The sequence below is a fragment of the Entelurus aequoreus genome, linkage group LG03 (assembly GCF_033978785.1).
Source record: "Entelurus aequoreus isolate RoL-2023_Sb linkage group LG03, RoL_Eaeq_v1.1, whole genome shotgun sequence".
Classification (NCBI taxonomy): domain Eukaryota; kingdom Metazoa; phylum Chordata; class Actinopteri; order Syngnathiformes; family Syngnathidae; genus Entelurus; species Entelurus aequoreus.
In genome coordinates, this window is record NC_084733.1 from 28,145,390 (window position 1) to 28,166,967 (window position 21,578).

Below are 21,578 nucleotides of genomic sequence, written 5' to 3' on the forward strand. Positions count from 1 at the left end.
CAACTCTGCAAACTCACGCGGAATTACTTCATAACAAATCACTAATATACTATGTAGGGTTGTAACGATACCAATATTTAGGTACCGGTACTAAAATTATTTCGGTACTTTTCTGTACTTTTTTGGTACTTTTCTAAATAAAGGGGACCACAAAAAAATTGCATTATTGGCTTTATTTTAACAAAAAATCTTAGGGTACATTAAACATATGTTTATTACTGCAGTTAAGTCCTTAAATAAAATAGTGAACATACAAAACAACTTGTCTTTTAGTAGTAAGTAAACAAACAAAGACTCCTAATTGTCATAACTCGGTCTTTGACGTGGTTTGCTCTCCCGTGGTGCAAAAGAAATGGAACGGACGTGGCGTGCAGGTAAAGACATAGTTTAATTATAACTATAAACTACAAAGTACAAACAAAAGGGTACAAACAAAAGGCGCTCACAGCGGAGGTAAAAAACTTGACTAGAAAACAAAAGGCGCGCACAATGGCGGAGAACTATGAACATTAAACAAACAAAAACTTACGTGACAAGAGATGAAACAAGAACTAACGAGACAAGGAACTGTGGACATGGCATGAATGGGTGATGTCGCCAGGACGAACAACAGAAACAGAAAAGCCTATATAGTGACATGATAAGTGAAAACAGGTGCGTGACTAACTGTGAACAGGTGCGTGACATGACAATGTGAAAACGTGAGACAGGTGTGTGTGAGTCTAAACGTGGAACAGGTGAAACTAATGAGTAACCATGGAAACAAAACAAAACCAGGAAGTGAAACCAGGAACTAAGGAAGTGTCCAAAAAACAAAACAGCACATGGCCAAACAAAAACATGAACACAGACATGACAGAACCCCCCCCTTACGGACAGATCCCAGATGTCCAAAAACAAAAAACAGGATCAAGAGTCATGGGAGGGGGGGAGGGGGACATGGCGGTGGGTCGCCAGACCAGGTGTCCCCGAATCCACCGGGGCAGAGTCAGGTGGCGACGGCGGGTAGACCGCCGCTGAACCTGACGAGGTGGGCGACCTGGGAATGGCCACATTCGTGGCAGACGAGGAGGTCGGCGCACCTGGCGTGGCGGACGCCCATGGAAAGGCCACATCCTTGGCCGACGAGGAGGTGGGCGCGTTGTCGTGGCAGGCAGCGAAGCTTGGCGCGTTGTCGTGGCAGGCAGCGAAGCTTGGCGTGGTGCGTCAGGCGGCGAAGCTTGGCGTGGGGGGTCTTTGTCTTGGCGGTCTTGGTCTTGGCAGCGTGGGTCATGGTCTTGGTCTTGGCATGGTTGGTCTTGGTCCTGGACTTGGCATGGTTGGTCTTGGTCTTGGACTTGGCGTGGTTGGTCTTGGCGTGGCGGTGCTTGGACTTGGTCTTGGTCTTGGTCATTTGGCGGGTCTTGGTCTTGGTCACTTGGCGGGTCTTGGTCTTGGTCACTTGGCGGGTCTTGGTCTTGGTCACTTGGCGGGTCTTGGTCTTGGCTTTGGTCTTGGCGTGGGGCAGCCACGGGCGGCACTTGGCGGCGTGGGGCAGCCACGGGCGGCACTTGGCGGCGTGGGGCAGCCACGGGCGGCACTTGGCGGCGTGGGGCAGCCACGGGCGGCACTTGGCGGCGTGGGGCAGCCACGGGCGGCACTTGGCGGCGTGGGGCAGCCACGGGCGGCACTTGGCGGCGTGGGGCAGCCACGGGCGGCACTTGGCGGCGTGGGGCAGCCACGGGCGGCACTTGGCGGCGTGGGGCTGCGACGGGCGGCACTTGGCGGCGTGGGGCTGCGACGGGCGGCACTTGGCGGCGTGGGGCTGCGACGGGCGGCACTTGGCGGCGTGGGGCAGCCACGGGCGGCACTTGGCGGCGTGGGGCAGCCACGGGCGGCACTTGGCGGCGTGGGGCAGCCACGGGCGGCACTTGGCGGCGTGGGGCAGCCACGGGCGGCACTTGGCGGCGTGGGGCAGCCACGGGCGGCACTTGGCGGCGTGGGGCAGCCACGGGCGGCACTTGGCGGCGTGGGGCTGCGACGGGCGGCACTTGGCGGCGTGGGGCTGCGACGGGCGGCACTTGGCGGCGTGGGGCTGCGACGGGCGGCACTTGGCGGCGTGGGGCTGCGACGGGCGGCACTTGGCGGCGTGGGGCTGCGACGGGCGGCACTTGGCGTCGTGAAGCTGCGACTGGCGGCGCTTGGCGTGGAGCAGGTACTGGCGGCGCTTGGCGTGGAGCAGGTACTGGTGGCGCTTGGCGTGGAGCAGGTACTGGTGGCGCTTGGCGTGGAGCAGGTACTGGCGGCGCTTGGCGTGGAGCAGGTACTGGCGGCGCTTGGCGTGGAGCAGGTACTGGCGGCGCTTGGCGTGGAGCAGGTACTGGCGGCGCTTGGCGTGGAGCAGGTACTGGCGGCGCTTGGCGTGGAGCAGGTACTGGTGGCGCTTGGCGTGGAGCAGGTAGATCTTGGCATGGTCGAAAAACTGGTGGTGGTGGTCGTGCTGGTGGCTGTGGCTTGGCAGGTCGAAAGACAGGTGGTGGGGGTCGTGCTGGAGGCTGTGGCTTGGCGTGACGAAAGACTGGTGGTGGGGGTCGTGCTGGTGGCTGTGGCTTGGCAGGTCGAAAGACAGGTGGTGGTGGTCGTGCTGGAGGCTGTGGCTTGGCGTGACGATGCTGACCCACCCCACCTGAACAATTCCCAGCCCTAGCCCCCCCCTCAAGGAGCGGATCCCAGACGCGCTCCCCGCGGTCTGGAACCGTCTTTTGGGGTGGGCGGAGGGGGTTCAGGAGGAGGGCAGAATCCTCCCCTCTAAATTGTCCAAAAGGTCTTTCGTTCCCCCCCACCTGGGCTTTTGTGGGTGAAAAAAAAATTTCTGACTTGGGCGTGGCATGAGTCCTGGGGGGCGGGGCATGAAAATTGGGTGACTGTGATTGACAGGATCTGATTTCTAAAAACATGTCTTGGTAATATTTAATCATGGATTTAGAGTCTTTGGTTGGATGTGGCTGACAAGAAAAAGAGTTCAGGGAAAAAAAATCCATGACGTCACCCACTGGCAGCGGCGTGACGTCGTCCTGGGGAAGCCGGGCTGGCTGCAGCTCGTTTCCGCCCGGAGGGGGAGGAGCTTGCGGGAACGATGCGTCCTTTCCAATGCTTGTGGAAGCCCTCCCTGACGTCCTTCGTTGGGAGCGGCGCTTCCGGGACTGCGGTGACGCAGCGCCATCCTCGGACCAAAGGGAGCTGATCGGCACCAGTTTGCCGGTCGGACCCCACATGAGATCCCTGCGCTCCAAGGGGGAATGGCGGAGTGTCTCGGCTTCCATGGCGCGCAGGACCTCCCACGTTACCTCGTCAAAATTGTCCCATTTTTTTGCGGGAGAGCTCTCGTGCTGGCGACATCTGTCAAGACTCGGTCTTTGACGTGGTTTGCTCTCCCGTGGTGCAAAAGAAATGGAACGGACGTGGCGTGCAGGTAAAGACATAGTTTAATTATAACTATAAACTACAAAGTACAAACAAAAGGGTACAAACAAAAGGCGCTCACAGCGGAGGTAAAAAACTTGACTAGAAAACAAAAGGCGCGCACAATGGCGGAGAACTATGAACATTAAACAAACAAAAACTTACGTGACAAGAGATGAAACAAGAACTAACGAGACAAGGAACTGTGGACATGGCATGAATGGGTGATGTCGCCAGGACGAACAACAGAAACAGAAAAGCCTATATAGTGACATGATAAGTGAAAACAGGTGCGTGACTAACTGTGAACAGGTGCGTGACATGACAATGTGAAAACGTGAGACAGGTGTGTGTGAGTCTAAACGTGGAACAGGTGAAACTAATGAGTAACCATGGAAACAAAACAAAACCAGGAAGTGAAACCAGGAACTAAGGAAGTGTCCAAAAAACAAAACAGCACATGGCCAAACAAAAACATGAACACAGACATGACACTAATTTAGTCTGCTGAAATATGCAGTAACATATTGTGTCATTTATCATTCTATTATTTTGTCAAGTGGTAGAAAATGAATTATTAATCTAATTGTTCATTTACTGTTAATATCTGCTTACTTTCTCTTTTAACATGTTATATCTACACTTCTGTTAAAATGTAATAGTCACCTATTCTTCTGTTTTTTGGATGCTTTACATTAGTTTAGGATGATATCACAAATATGGGTATCAATCATATACCAAGTCGTTACAGGATCATAAATTGGTCATATTCAAAATCTTCATGTGTCCAGGGACATATTTCCTGAGTTTATAAAAACATAATATACATTTTTTTTTAAAACGAAGGAAGATGTTGTGATACCAAAAAATATCGACGTAATCATAGTAGTATTGACTAGATACGCTCCTGTACTTGGTATCAATACAGTGTAGATCCACCAATGGCGTTAGTTTACATTTTGACGCCGGTGAGCTACGGTGTGTAGTGAAGCATGTTTAGCTAATCCTCGTCCTGCAGGGATGATACTTGTAAGAAACATACTTTATTTGTCGCCATGGAGACCGGGATTAGTAAAAACACTGCCGACGGCGGATGGACGTTAGCCGCTAGCTAGCTAGCCATGTCTTAAAGCAAGGAAGAGGGCGTTTCAGTGTTATAACTTCACCTTTATCGTTACTTTTTAAGCCAAAATGCGTCCGTTCTCCCTTTTCTGTCTACACACTGTTTCTGCTTGCAAGTACTCTGTGATAGTGTGCCGCCGAACATGCTCCTCTGCTTGTAAACCAGCAATGACACGACGTGACGACGACGCAGGCGCGGGGGGTTTTGGGTGCGGGACCGGTACGTTTCAGTGACGGTATCGTACCGAAAATGATTCATTATTATCGCGGTACTATACTAATACCGGTATATCGTACAACCCTAATACTAAGTATAACGTTTTATTCCAAATGATTTAACAAAAGGCTGACATTGATTGTATAGAACCAGGTCAGCACAAATACAGTACAATAGAGTCGTCTCTCACTCATAGTAAATCAAGAAGTGTTTCCGTGTAATAGCTATACTTTGTAATAGCCATCGCAGTAGAATAACTTTGATTTAATCTTGCCGGCAATCAATATTTTTTGACGGCTATGATTGATGAGTATTAAGTAGGACTATTAACTGGGAGCGGGAGGTGGGGAAAAAGTCTGAATTCCAGTAGCCGCTGCTCAATCAGAGCACTAATATGAAAGGGCACAATTTGTCAGCTCATTCAAAAGTGTGGACATATTTTCTCAATGAATACGTGAATTAACCGCGCATTGATTTCTATTGTGTGGGAAATGTATAAAGAAGTCCAGTGCGCCTGCCGACACGCTTCATTGATGTTCCCCTCGCAGACGGGCGGAATTATTGCATATGCTGAAAGCAGCAGAATGTGTATTTAAAGCCCTGGTTGGAGCCAGGTCGCCGACGCTGACCCTTTTAGAAGTTGCCTGTCGTACATTTAGCACAGCATGGGGATCATTTCAAACTGTCCTCCATCACATTATGTCAGATCTTAATTGACCACGCATATGGCTTTGCTGACTGGACGGGAAAATGAATCTGATTTTAATTTAATCCGCGCAATATACTTTATTGGGTCCGCGCAACATGTGTATTACAACATTTGCATGCATACTTGCCAACCTTGAGACCTCCGATATCAGGAGGGGGGGTGGGGGTGTGTGGTTGGGGCGTGGTTAAGGGCGTGGTTAAGAGGAGAGTATATTTACAGCTAGAATTCACCAACTCAAGTATTTCATATATATATATATATATATATATATATATATATATATATATATATATATATATATATATATATATATGAAATACTTGACTTTCAGTAAATTCTAGCTCTATATATATTTTATTATACATATAAATAAAATAAATACTTGAATTTCAGTGTTCCGGAGGCTATCCAGTAGATGGCAGCATTGTCCTGTTTAACTTCTGCGTTCATGTCTGAGTATATCATTTCGGCCACCGTGTTCAATGGAGAAGTCTGTTCTACAAATTGTACAGGCAACATACATACCCCTTCCCCTTCGAACTGTCCTGGATGAACTGAAATTCTTGCTTCCATTCGTTACGTGCAAGCGTATTTCTTCATCTTGCTTGTCGACAGCGTCGCCATGTCTGTAACTTCCTCGTTCTTCTGCTTCGTGTCCTTGTTGTGTGCGCAGTTGTGCACTCTACTCTCTAAAAGCCCTAGATGTTATGACGTCATTGGGCAGGCAAGCTGTTTATATTGTGGGAAAGCGGACGTGAGAACAGGCTGTCCCCACTCAGGTCCGCATTGAGCTGGAGGGGGCGTGGCCTCCAGCTCCGGCTGAATACCGGGAGTTTGTCAGGAGAAAATTTCTGCCGGGAGGTTATCGGGAGAGGCGCTGAATACCGGGAGTCTCCCGCTAAAAACGGGAGGGTTGGCAAGTATGTTTGCATGGCAGAGATGGTTCAGCTAATGGGAAAATGTGTCACATGTGCGCACACATATATATAAACAATGTTGCAACAACAACAAAAACACAGGGCCAATCCCCCCAATGGCTCCATTTTGGCTTTCATTTACCGTATTTTTCGGATTATAAATCACAGTTTTTTGCATAGTTTGGCCGGGGGTGCGATTTATACTCTGTAGCGATTAATGTCTGAAATTATTAACACATTACCGTAAAATATCAAATAATATTATTTAGAAGCGACACGGAGGAAGAAGATTTCATGGGATTTAGCGATTAGGAGTGACAGATTGTTTGGTAAACGTATAGCATGTTCTATATGTTATAGTTATTTGAATGACTCTTACCATAATATGTTACGTTAACATACCAGGCACGTTCTCAGTTGGTTATTTATGCGTCATATAACGTACACTTATTCAGCCTGTAGTTCACTATTCTTTATTTATTTTAAATTGCCTTTCAAATGTCTATTCTTGGTGTTGGATTTTATCAAATAAATTTCCCCAAAAAATGTGACTTATACTTTAGTGCGACTTATATGTGTTTTTTTCCTTTTTTATTATGCATTTTCGGCCGGAGCGATTTATACTCCGGAGCGATTTATAATCCGAAAAATACGGTACACATTTGAAGAAAACGATTGTTTGCCTCTGTGTTTTACTTTGAAAACTTGCCAGGAAAAATATCACTTGCTTTGGCGTCACCCCACATTAGAATGTAAAAGTGTATACAACAAGTTGTAATGTTCCGAGAAAACGGTTGTGATTTACATAGTAGTGTAAAAAAAAAGTTGTATTTAAAAAAACAAAAAACATATATAACACAGAGAAAAGAAAATGACAAAAATATAGTCATATTATTACAAGAAAATGTTTGTATGTATTTACTTGCTACTAGTTGTAGTCTCACTATTGTAATGTTAGGAGAAAAACATTTATATTTACAAAAAAGTCAATATGTCGGGGAAATGTTTGTATTTACTCAAAAAAAGTTGTGGTATTAAAATAATAATGGAATAATACCACAAGAGCCTAATAGTCATTACTTGTTATATGTATTGTAATATAACTTTATTGTAATATATGTTTTTCCAAAGAACATACAATTGTAATATCTTACATTTTACAATGATAAGGAATTGTTGGTACGTACTCATATTTGTTTTTGTTTTTTGCACATTTTAAATGTATGCGGTAGATATTAAAATGTACAAAAATAATTGCTGCATCTACCTTTTTCCCATAGGTGGTGACCCATCAGCCTTACTGTCCTGTTACCCTGTACAATGTGTGCCTGCTCTCCAACGGGTTTGTTGTGAAAATGAAATTCCGTTGTACGTGTGCAATGAAAGTAAAGATCCTCCCTTCTTCCTTCCTACAGTGAAGCATGGCGGTGGCAGCATCATGGCTGCGGGGGTGTTTTTCAGCGGCCAAAACCGGGAGGGAAATATGAATGCAGCAACGTGCAGAGACATCCTGGATGAAAACTAACGCTTCTATCCGACCTGATGGAGCTTGAGAGGTGTTAAAAGTTAAAGTTAAAGTACACACACACTAAGTGTGGTGAAAATTACTCTCTGCATTTGACCCATCCCTTTGTTCCACCCCCTGGGAGGTGAGGGGAGCAGTGAGCAGCAGCCGTGGCCACGCTCAAGAATCATTTTGGTGATTTAACCCCCAATCCCAACCCTTGATGCTGAGTGCCAAGCAGGGAGGTAATGGGTCCCATTTTTATAGTCTTTGGTATGACTAGGCCGGGGTTTGAACTCATGACCTACCGATCTCAGGGCGAACACTCTAACCACAAGGGCACTGAGCAGGGAAAGAAGAATGGGCGAAACTGCTCAAAAATAGGTGTGCCAGGTATCGTATTCAAAAAGACTTGAGGCTGTAATTTCTGCCAAAGGTGCATCAGCAAAGTAATGAGCTCAGGCTGTGAATACTTATGTATAAGGGTTTTTTGTTTTTTTTATAATGCATTTGCAAATTTTTTAAAAGAAAAAAAGTTTCACATTTTCATTATAGGGTATTGTGTGTAGATTTTTGAGGACAAAAATTAATTGATTCCAATTTGGAAAAAGTGAAGCGCTGTGAATACTTTATGGATCCAAAAAAATTATATTAAACCCCCCCGCCCCCGTCTATGGTATTTATGGTAACACTTTAGTATGGGGAACATTCACCATTAATTAGTTGCTTATTAACATAAGGTTAGGGTTAGGTTTAGGGTTGGGGTTGAGGTTGGGGTTAGAGTTAATGTTGGGGTTAGGCTTAGGGTTGGGATTGGGGTTAGGGAAGACTCTTAGTTAATGGCTTACTGCTCGTATAATAAGGCCATGCAGAAGAAGGCAATAATAAGTACTTAATAATGACTAATTAAGAGCCAATAATTTCCTAATTTGCCTGTTAATAAGCAACTAATTAATAGTGAATAACCTACTAAGTGGCCTAGTGGTTAGAGTGTCCGCCCTGAGATCGGTAGGTTGTGAGTTCAAACCCCGGCCGATTCATATCAAAGACTACAAAAATGGGTTGGAATTGGGGGTTAAATCACCAAAAATTATTCCTGGGCGCGGCCACCGCTGCTGCCCACTGCTCCCCTCACCTCCCAGGGAGGGTGAACAAGGGGATTGGGTCGAATGCAGAGGACACATTTCGCCACACCTAGTGTGTGTGTGACAATCATTGGTACTTTAACTTTAACTTTAACTTAATAGGTGTACCTTAAAATAACGTGTTACCGTATTTATTATTCCACAAAACTGTACTTTAGTTTCCTCTGTGCTTTCATTAGCTTCCACCACTTTCTGAGCTGATGAGCGCTGCTGCACGGCCATTTGTCATCCGTGGTATAACGCAACCATCCGTGGAATCGGAGACACGTTGGAAAGTTTAAAGCTTTGAACTTTTGTTGCCCTCTCTGTGTGCTTTCTTGGGCGGTCTCCATACACTCACTGTGCCTCTTCCTTCTTTTTTGTTTTTTATTTTTTTATCACAGACACACAATTCTCAGTCTTGCCAGGTTTACCAGTGAAGCACATCGTTAAGCAGCGCCACATGCATCCTTGTCTATACTGAATCAAAAGTTACAAAAAATAAAAAATAAAAAAAATAAAATAAAGCGTGTTGACGTCCCAGCCCGTACGTAAGGTAAATGATGGCATGGGAGATGGTGGTCCACAGGCCCCTCAGTGGTTTTGAGGGGAGGACACAGGAGGAGAATGATGATGGATGGCATGAAGGAGGGAGCCAAGACAATGTACCCAAAGAGCTCCATCTGCTGTCAGCTCGGAAGAAATCACGCAGGCGCTGATGGACGCGGTAAAAAAAAAAAAAATAGCCTCATCACTTCTTAACATGTTCATTAACTCAATGACAACTTTCCTTTTAGGAAAAAGGAGCGCGAGGTGTCAAGGAAAGCCAAATGACACAGCTAAGCGCGGCCCTGCTACATTTATTCCCACAATGAGATTTCAGTCAGCGCTCTTAACATTTCCCCCAGTGGCAAAGAAGCCTTTACACGCATCCTTCAGAGGAAATGTGCACTCACCTTATGATGGCAATATTTCATCCACACCAGCCCTAGAGTACTGCCAGAGTCAAATAACAGCATGGCTTAGAGGCCAGACAGCCAGTATCAGATGACCTCGTCTCGCCATCTTAAAACAATGAGCAGTTTTAGGGATGATTACAAGCCTCCCAACCATCATGTCTGACACACTTACAGCTAAGAATTAAAGTAAATAAGTATGTTGGAATCAGTGTTATGACGATACCAATATTTTGGTACCGGTACTAAAATTATTCAGATACTTTTCGGTACTTTTCTTAATAAAGGGTACCACAAAAAAATGGCATTATTGGCTTTATTTTAACAAAAAATATTAGGGTACATCAAACATGTTTCTTATTGCAGTTAAGTCCTTAAATAAAATAGTGAACATACAAGACAACTTGTCTTTTAGTGGTAAGTAAACAAACAAAGACTCCTAATTAGTCTGCTGACGTATGCAGTAACATATTGTGTCATTTTCCGTTCTATTATTTTGTCAAAATTATTAAGGACAAGTGGTAGAAAATGAATTATTAATCTACTTGTTCATTTACTGTTAATATCTGCTTATTTTCTCTTAAACATGTTCTATCTACACTTCTGTTGGATTGTAATAATCACTTATTATTCTGTTGTTTGATACATTACATTAGTTTTGGATGACACCACAAATTTGGGTATCTATCCGATGCCAAGTAGTTAAAGGATCATACATTGGTCATATTCAAAGTCCTCATTGTCCAGCGACATATTTCCTGAATTTATAAACATAATATACATTTTTTTAAATGAAAGAAGATGTTGTGATACCAAAAAATATGGACGTAATCATAGTAGTATCGACTAGATACGTGCCTGTACTTGATATCATTACAGTGGATGTTAGGTGGCGATCCACCAATAGCGTTTGTTTACATTTTGACGCCGGTGAGCTACGGTGTGTAGTGAAGCATGTTTAGCTATTCCTCGTCCTGCAGGGATGATACTTGTAAGAAACATACTTTATTTGTCGCCATGGAGACTGGGATTAGTGATTTAGAGGTCGCTAAAACACTGCCGACGGCAGATGGACGTTAGCCGCTAGCTAGCTAGCAATGTCTTAAAGCACCTCTTCCTGAGGGCGTTTCAGAGATATAACTTCACCTTTATTGTTAGTTTTCGAGCCAAAATGCGTCCGTTCTCCCTTTTCTGTCCACACACTGTGTCTTCTTGTAAGTACTCCGTGATTGTGTGCCGACGAACATGCTCATCTGCTTATAAGCCAGTAATGACATGATGTGACGACGACGCGGGCGCGGGGGGGTGCAGGACCGGTACTTTTCAGAAGTGGTATAGTACCGAAAATGATTCAATAGTATCGCGGTACTATACTAATACCGGTATATCGTACAACCCTATTTGGAATATTACGTGTAACACATGAAAAATGTGCAATTGGTTGAAATGTATGTACTTTTATATTAAAAATGTGAATGCACAATGATTTATTGATAATTTATTGATAATTATGATATACACATGAATATTTTTTTTTATGATATCACAATAGAGCAGTGGTTCTTAACCTTTTTGGAGGTACCGAACCCCACCAATTTCATATGCGCATCCACCGAACCATTCTTTAGTGAAAAATAAATTAAAAAAACATTTCAAATTCAAGACAAACGTATATGTTTTTTTTACTGGTGCACAAAATGAACCGTGCATGAACATCACCTTGTTCGAAGAACAAAACCAATTAGAGGGAACATTGTTTGGGGGTATCCATAATACGCTGATGGGGAAAAGTTTTTATTTACACGATGAGTTGGGTGTGTCTTGACCTCCGACTCACCGAACCCCTAGGGTTCGATCGAACCCAGGTTAAGAACCACTGCAATAGAGTGATTCCACAGAATATAAGTGCCTCAGCCTACCGTATTTTCCAGGCACATTGTCGATAAACAGGTCTATTTTCATGCATAAGGCCCACCGGATTATAAAGTGCATTAAAAGGGTAGAATTTGTTATGATCCGTTACCCGAATCATAGTTTGTTTACGTTTTATGTCTCTTGTTGGCTTAGTCCTGTTTCAGCACCCCTGTTTTGTGTCTCCTTGGTTGCCATGGTTATTTATTGTTTTCACCTGCCTCTGATTAGTGTTCGGGACGCTCACCTGTTCCCGGGCACTAATCAGAGAGCTATTTAGTCCTGCCTGTCGCTTCACTCAGTCTGGTGCTTTTGTTTGCTCTCATGCAACTATTACGTATTCCTTGTGTTTCTTGCGCTAAGTTCCGCCTTAGTTTTTCCTAGGTAGCTATCCCGTTAACAAACGTGCATACAGCACTGGAAGCTTTGTATAATTTCCCATGATTTATGCGAATAAATCATTCGTCTTACCTGCAAGCTGCTTCCTGTCGTTCCGCCGTATCCTCATGCTCCGGTGCAGTTACAAAATTATGGTTTTTCCTACATTTGAAACACTTCCCTTACAGCTAAGAATTTAAGTAAATAAGTATGTTGGAATATTACGTGTAACACATGAAAAAGGTGCAATTGGTTGAAATGTATGTACTTTTATATTAAAAATGTGAATGCACAATGACTTATTGATAATTATGATTTACACATGAATAAATTGTGACCGTCTAGTTAAATTTGTATTTATTTTTTTTAATGATATCACAATAGAGTGATTCCACAGAATACAGGTGCCTCAGCCTACCGTATTTTTCAGGCACATTTTTGATAAATGGGTCTATTTTCATGCATAAGACCCACCGGATTATAAAGTGCATTAAAAGGGTCGAATTATGTTTTTTCCTACATTTAAAACACTTCCCTGTGGTTTACATAACACGTAATGGTGGTTCTTTGCTCAAAATTGCTTGGACTATATTTTACAGACCTTCTACAGCTACTTTCTGACCGTCTCTTCAGGATGCGCCGTTCTTATTTATGTGCCTCCACTTTGACAGCGTCTTCTCCGGCCATCTTTTGTCGTAGTTCTTAGCGCTTCCATAGCGAGTCTACTGACAGTTGAAGTTTGAACTATACACTACTTTGTTTTAGAAAGGTCAACAGCGGAGGACGCATGTCCATACCCCACAATAAGAGGATAGAGAAAAATGACCTTATTGACTACGGCGTGGACTACAATGGCGCGCAAGTCACTTTGGGTACATTTATATATGGACGATCTGGTGACGCTTTGGGGAAATATGGAAGGCAAAACTGTCTTATAAATATCTCCACAATGCCTCCATGGTCTGATTACAAATTTCCAAATAAGTAAGAGAAATTAGTTTTTTGGTTGGTTTTGCAAAAAAGGTTGAAAAAAAACCCGCCAAAAAGGATGTCTCCTAACAGGTGCCATTTTGGGGTCCTTATACACACACACAATAATAATATCCGGATGTTGAAGCACAGCACGTCTGAATACGGTGGCCGTAATGCACCTACAATTTATCAAGTTGTGCGGCTTCATAGTTTACCAAAGTCATATCAAAACATTTTGACAGGTTTTGGAACGCCGTGTGTAATCTTCTATGTTCTCAATGAAAAACCCAAGTTTTAGTGTTGCTTGCTTACTGGTACTTGCTTGCACCTTTTATTGAACAACGGGCCTCAGGCAACCTGCAGTCCATACATATCTCTTATTTGTGACTGCCATCTACTGTGTAAAATGTTTTTGTTTTTTTAAATTGGCGCGAGGTCAATTAATTAACCAGAATTAATTTGTACATTAGGCACACACTGTCGATTTTTGAGAAAATGAAAGGATTTTAAGTGCACCTTATAGTACCAAAAATACAGAGCAAGTTTTTCAGGATATAAGCGGTCTGTCAGCCTATTTATATGTTTTAGATTTGCAGCATTGTGAGTTGGCGTAATGAATGTCAAATCCGACCAAAACGTTTAGTGTTTTACTCGCTAGCATTAACTTGTAGCTAGAGATGGACATACTTTTTGTTTTTTCCAACCATAAGAAGGGAGAGAGTGAGTGTGAAGGACAGTGCTGAGAGGAAGAAGTGGATAATATCTATTGACTTAAAGAAAGAAATCATCAAACACATGACAGACCTGGTAATGCAGTTTAAGTGTTGCACTGTTAGTCTGCACCAAACTGAAGCAGAATGATTTGATGATGTCAGTTAAAATGATATGTAAATAGCGTACATTTATTAATTAACATATGGTCTTATAACACTGGCTCCCTATTGCATCCTGGACCAAATTCAAGATTAACCTGCTAACACATCAATGCATCTACGGCAACGCCCCCTCCTACCTCAAGGACCTAGTTTCCCCTCAACCTCCTACCCGCAACCTCCGCTCCTCAAACACCAACCTCCTCAAACCCATCAGGACAAACCTACAAACAATGGGCCGCCGGGCTTTCTGCTCGACCGCACCCGAACTCTGGAACGCTCTCCCCGACCATCTTAGAGCACCACAGTCGGTCGACCGTTTTAAGAAGGGACTAAAAAAACACCTTTTTAGTACAGCTTTTATCTCATTTCTATGCCTTCTTGTTTTTAAATGCACTGCTTGCCTATCTGTTTTCTCCAGTGCTTTCATGTTTTTATTTCTATTTTTATCTATGTTTCTATGTTTTATCTAACGTTTATCTAGTGTTTTTCATGTTTTTATTTCTATTTAATTGTTCTAATATATAATCTAACTTTCTATTTTTATTTTTTTACCATTTTATTTAATTTTTATTTTTTTTAAAATTGTTTTTATACTTTGGCACTTTGAGATTTTAACAAATGTAAAGTGCGTTACAAATGTAATTCATTATTATTATTATTATTATTATGGAGAAGCTGCTGATTGTGTGTTTGACGGAGAAGCGGCTCAAAGGAGATACCGAACAGGTAAATGCTGTATATTAATATTATTATTATTATACATTACTTTATAATAGCACTAAGCACTTATTACATTGATTTTAATGGTTGACGCAATAATTTGGTATCCTGAGGATACTGCAAAATCAAGTACCATATTTTCTGCACTATAAGGCGCACCTAAAAATCGCAAATTTTCTCAAAAGCTGACAGACAGTGCACCTTATAATGCACCTTATATATAGACCAATATTGAGCCACAACAGGTCTCACAACTACGGGATGCATAACATAACCCCAGCCTCTACTATAGCATTTATTTTATGCGTCTTATAATGTGGTGCGCCTTATATATGACCAACATTTTAAAATAGGCCATTCGTTGAAGGTGCGCCTTATAACCGGTGCGTCTATAGTGCGGAAAATACGGTAGTAACACTATAACATTTGTGAAATTTTTTTACCAGAATCAAATTAAAATATTTAGGAAAAAACATGTAACATTACAGAAATATATTTACTTTTTTACAGTGCCGTACGGTACACCTAACATGTGCCGTGTGATTGTTTATGAATCCTTAAAGACCATGAACCCTCATTTTGTGTAGCCCTCTGCTAAAAGCCTTTTGAAATGGGGAAAAAAAATGAATTCCCTTCAGAGGGGCATGCAGTTCCATATTTGAGGGATGAGGTGTAAGGTCGGCATTAAAGTCAGGGTCTATAGTCATCTAAGATGTCATTTCAGGAGTCCGCAGGAGCTGGATTTTCAGTAAGAGGCGGCTGCATTGACACCTGTGACACTGCCACCGCTTACGCCAGCCTCCTTTGGTCTGCAGCCCACTTGAGAGAGACGCGGGCGTGACTTTCCGCCGGTCTGATCGGCTTGTGCCGATTCCAAGAAAAAGGCTTGCAATTTATGAAAGGCCGTGACATGAAAGCGTGGATCAATGACTTCCACGGGGGCCTAGAACGCCGCCCTGAGATTGGCTGCAAAGGTGATATTGTTACTGGCATGCAGGGGGTGTCAAGAGGGGACACGCGTGCTCAAGCTGGAAACGAGCAGTTCTATAGGACTTGCTTTCAATGAGACTCCGGGCTCGGACAGTGATGAGAGACCCCCGCTGACCCCCATCTACCTCCCCGACCCACAGGATGATGCATGCTTGTCAGTAGAAGACAGGTGCAGACTCCAGGAATATTGTATTATGGTGAATAGGCTGGCCAGGGACAATAAAGAGGAAAAAGAAGCCTCGCTTGGCTAAAATGGGTTCAAAAGATGGATGAGTGGATGGATGGATGGATGGATGGATGGATGCAGACACATCCACCCAAGGGGAGGTGGAGTACATTAGCGCGCATTAAAGCCAGAGGAAGAAAGCTTCCAGTGAAGACTTGCACAACGTGTTGTGTTTGCCACTCTCCCCTGAGCTCGCCACTGACTGACTTAAGCACTGGATTACTTCCAGCTACAAAGACAACGCGTCACTTTAATAATAGATCAACAATGGAGATGCTATCAAAAAATAAAAAGATGTTTGTCTTTTAAATTATACACATTTTGGAGACATTTCATCCAGATTAGAAATGCACAAGGGTCGTTCACAGAATGAATTCTACGCAGCCTGAATATGCAACACAGGAAGTGGAAGTAATTAATAAAACTTGAATGGCACTCACTAATAGGGCGAAGGCGGCCTAGGCTGATGAGTCGTATATGGATCAAGTTGTACATCCAAATAGGTAGCCATCTCCTCTGCAAGCCTGATTAGGGTCAATATGAGTCATGCAATGGTAATGAATGAAATATGAAAAATCTGCTAATACTGCTGTAACAATTATTTTCTAAAACAATCTAAGGAAGTGGTTCTCAACCTTTTTTCAGTGATGTACCCCCTGTTAACATTTTTTTAATTCAAGTACCCCCTAATCAGAGCAAAGCATTTTTGGTTGAAAAAAAGAGATAAAGAAGTAAAATACAGCACTATGTCATCAGTTTTCTGATTTATTAAATTGTACAACAGTGCAAAATATTGCTCATTTGTAGTGGTCTTTCTTGAACTATTTAGAAAAAAGATATACAAATAACTAAAAACTTGTGGAAAAATAAACAAGTGATTAAATTATAAATTAAGATGTCTACACATAGAAGTAATCATCAACTTAAAGTGCCCTCATTGGGGATTGTAATAGAGATCCATCTGGATTCATGAACTTAATTCTAAACATTTCTTCACAAAAAAAGAAATCTTTAACATCAATATTTATGGAACATGTCCACAAAAAATCTAGCTGCCAACACTGAATATTGCATTGTTGCATTTATTTTCACAGTTCTTTTTTACAGACATTTAAAAAAAAAATCTCACGTACCCCTTGGCATACCTTCAAGTACCCCCAGGGGTACGCGTACCCCCATTTGAGAACCACTGATCTAAGGAATAAGTTGTAATAATAAGATCATATAGTCATATGTGTTGGATAAAATGGTGGAATTTTACATAAATAGCCATAATAATGCAGGTAAAACATTGCATTAGAAATAAAGTCATACTATGATACATTTAATTGTATTTATTTATTTTTATGTTTTTCTTTTTTTTTTTAAATTGACATCCAGCATCAGACGTTCATATCCATTACATCATATTCACATAAATAATATATCTATTGTCTGCCCTAAATGTCAAAATATTTTTGTTTATATCCCACCCATACCACCCCCCCCCCCCCAAAAAAAAGAAAGAAACAAAAAAAAAAACAAAGTAATATCTACAAATACATCGATTAAATAAGCAGAAAAAAAATTAAAGTTAATTTTTTAGTAAAAAAAAAAAAAAAGTGTAAAAAGTTCATCAAAACACATATAGTGCAACGGGCAGCCACTTCAGCTGTGCCATCAAACCTATTAGAACATTTTCCGCAAACTCCATGTCAATTGTTCTTGGTTCATGCAAGGCCACAGTTACATTAAAATACGAAACACTAATATGTTACGCCTGTTTCTTGACTTTTAACCAGATCATCAATAATATGTAATGGCTTCTTAAGTTTTGTAGAAGTCGTTTAGTATTGCTTGCGTCATCCTGCCAACTCCATCCGTCATATTATTTACCTTTTCAACATGGCTGCTGTGGAAATGGTCATTAAAATCAACGACGCTAGTGGTGGATTAGCACTTGACAGATAACCACATTTTCCAGACTATAAGGCACTAATTTTTCCAACGCTTTAAGCCCTGAGGCTTATAAAACTGTGCGCCTAATTTATGAATTTTTCTTTGCTCACGGCCAAAATGTTAAGTATTCAACAAATGTTTTTTATATTTTGCCAACAACAACGCTGAAAATGTGTTTTATTGTTTGTGCTAAAGCACCACCTTTTGGATGAGTTTGCTCACTGCAGGTGGTGCGGGTTGAAGATGTACTTCCTGTTTTGTTCATTGAACCGAAAGTATTCATCCATAGTGTTTCTGCTCGAAAGGACTCTTCATTCATCACTCCAAGCAATGTTTATAGGTTTTACAATATCCCATTCATCCATCCTTTCGGGACAAGCGATAGAAATAATATATATTTAGGGACAAGCGGGGGGAGCTGGAGCCTATCTCAGCTGCATTCGGGCGGAAGGCGGGGTACACCCTGGACAAGTCGCTACCTCATCACAGGGCCAACAAAAATAAACAGACAACATTCACACTCACATTCACACACTCGGGCCAATTTAGTGTTGCCAATCAACCTATCCCCAGGTGCATGTCTTTGGAGGTGGGAGGAAGCCGGAGTACCCGGAGGGAACCCACACAGTCACGGGGAGAACATGCAAACTCCACACAGAAAGATCAGGATCCCAGGATTGAACTCAGGACCTTCGTATTGTGAGGCACATGCACTAACCCCCGTTCCACCGTGCTGCCCTGGTTTTACAATATAACTAAAACAATTCATACTTAGTAAACCGTTCCATGTGTAATGTCTGTAGGAGTGTTTTCATGCCTATTTGTACGTGCTATCGTAATGTAATCAAGCTAGCGTTGTTACAATTTGCAAATACGCCTTAACAAGTGTCTGTGTTAGTATTATTTACGTACAATGGCATCCTTTTTGTACTGTTTCAGTTTCGTAAATGTTTTTTATTTATTTTATTTTTTTTGTCATAAAAAAATACAATCGCTTACAGACTGTATTGATCTATATCAGGCCTGGGCAATTATTTGACTCGGGGTGCCAGATTTAGATGAAAAAGTGTGTCTGGGGGCCGGTATATCTATTTTTAGGACCACTAATACAAAACCTCACAATAATGATTGAAAGCTAAAAACGTTATGACAGAACGCCTTAAAAAACGGAATGGAATTTGACATTTTTTTTACTGAATGAGACACCCAGAATGTACATGAATTTAAAGATCGCAGGATTTACAATATTAACTATTAAGGACAAAACACTGAATATTGACAACATATTTTACAATCAACCGAAGCACAACCAAAATGCAAAAAACATAGTGAAATATGAACGCGAAGGGTAAAAAAAACCCACCTACAATCTGAGATATCTCATAGTGACCAAAGTAAATAATTAGATGACCATAGTAACTAATTAGATGACCATAGTAACTACTATATCATGCAGATTCCAAGCATTAAAAGACTTAGTATAGTTGAAGACTTACGGTCATTAGAAAACATCACTGCACATCATAATGGCAGCTACACTTTCCATTTTAAACATCTAAAACAATTATTTAGGAATGTCCGGCGGGCCAGATTGAAAAGCTTAACGGGCCGAATGCGGCCCCCGGGCCTAAATTTGCCCAGGTCTGATCTATATTGATATATAATGTAGGAACCAGAAATATTAATAACAGAAAGAAACAACCCTTTTGTGCGAATGAGTGTGAATGAGTGTAAATGGGGGAGGGAGGTTTTTTTGGGCTGGTGCACTAATTGTAAGTGTAACTTGTAATTTGTATGTTGATTTAATAAAAATAATTAAAAATTAAAAAATATTGTTTAATTTTTTTTGTTTTTTATTCCTTGGTGGTTGGGGACCACTGCTCTAGAGCCCCAAAATTACAGTAGTTTATGCAACACGATGCAGTTCACACGCATAAGACATTTTCCAGTCATTGTGATGTGGCTTTGTCGTTGAAAGGTGTCACTTTATTCCCCTAACAAGATAAAAGAGTAGAGGAGCAACAGTACAATGATGTCTGAACGGACAGGAAGACTCCAGGGCTCCATGAGTAAATAATGCAGGGATTCTGTGTTGTGTTTGTCAATGCTGGATGTGAGTGCAAGCAAGCGACTAAATAACGCACATATTCCAAAAGGAGTCCTGTTCAATAAATGCATTGTGTTTCGTCAGATTTCTTTAAAAAAAAAAAAAAAGTGATTACCTTCAGAAGCGATCCTCACGCCCAAAATGGGAAATCTTTCATTTTTGATGGATTACAGCTGTGTTATAAATAAACAAACAAGACTGATGATGCGGAATGAATCCAATCCAGCATGGCGAGGATAATCAATACATTAACCCGGAATCCCGCGTTAAAGCGCCGTTGGCCGACAGTACAGTATGTGCTTGTTGACTTTAATTGCGAGTGCAGGAATAGTGACGCTGAGGCCCGACAATTGATAGTGGCCATTAGCAAATGATTAGGCAGACAGAGATGAACTCGCTGCCATCGATTAGGCCCGGCTTACATTTCCGACTTTTTGCAGGAGAATGAATAAATTCACCTGCGAATCTATAATGCATGGCTTTACATTCATAATGGCCACCGGAGAGGCTTCTTAGCACTCTGATTTCAAGCATGTACACAGCAAAGCCGGCAGCTTGTTGAAGCCAATCGTCCACAGCGTCTGTTTATTCAGCCCAAAAGCCACATTATAAATCACTGTGGAGATTTACAATCAGACCGGGATGGAAAAGTGGAACCGCAGGCTTCCCTTATTTGTGGCCACAAATCAAATATGGTTCTAATTCTTTCAAAATATTGGGAAAGATTTTCACTTGAGCAATCGAAAGCAATACTGGTTTGGAATGTCATTCTCCCACAGCAAAAGTACTCCATACTTTATGTCACCACTCAAAACCACTGTCTGTTTTAAGCCCTAACAGGCCTTCAAGGCCAAATAAAACATTTAAATATAGAAGTACCTATGGATGGGAATTGATAACATTTTTCCAATTCCACTTTAAATTCTGTTTTTTATCGATTCTCATTTGGATAAAAGGACAGCAAACAAGTTGATTAATATCAACTTTGTTTTGTTTAGAAAATGTGTATACAAGCACATATATAAACACATTATATATTGTGGAGGGAGGCGTGGTCAGCACTGGCTGCAGGAGCAGAGGTCGGCGCTGCTGACCAAGGTACCGAGGGCGGCGCTGCTGTCCAAGTACTGAGGGCGGCACGCTGGCCGAGCGGGGCGTGCCAGGGCCGGCTTTGGAACACAGCTGACAGGTGATTAGATGGCTCAGGTGAGTATATATATATATATATATATATATATATATATATATATATATATATATATATATATATATATATATATATATATATATATATATATATATATATATATACAGTATATATACATAAATACACATACATATCATATTTTTCAGACTATAAAGCGCACTTAAAATCATTTCATTCTCTCAAACACCCACATCTGCAGTCCTCTCCAAGGTTTCTCATTGTCATTCTCATTGACATCCCACTGGGTTGAGTTTTTCCTTGCCC

At 42.0% G+C, this 21,578-nt stretch overlaps 1 long non-coding RNA gene across 1 annotated transcript; it reads left to right on the forward strand.

Moving 5' to 3' along the window:
• Positions 1–3,143: 3,143 nt before the first annotated feature.
• Positions 3,144–8,030, forward strand: LOC133646334 (uncharacterized). Its single transcript, XR_009825273.1, has 3 exons — positions 3,144–3,451; positions 7,687–7,748; positions 7,822–8,030. It is a non-coding gene; the product is annotated as an uncharacterized LOC133646334 (long non-coding RNA).
• The last annotated feature ends 13,548 nt before the right edge of the window (positions 8,031–21,578 follow it).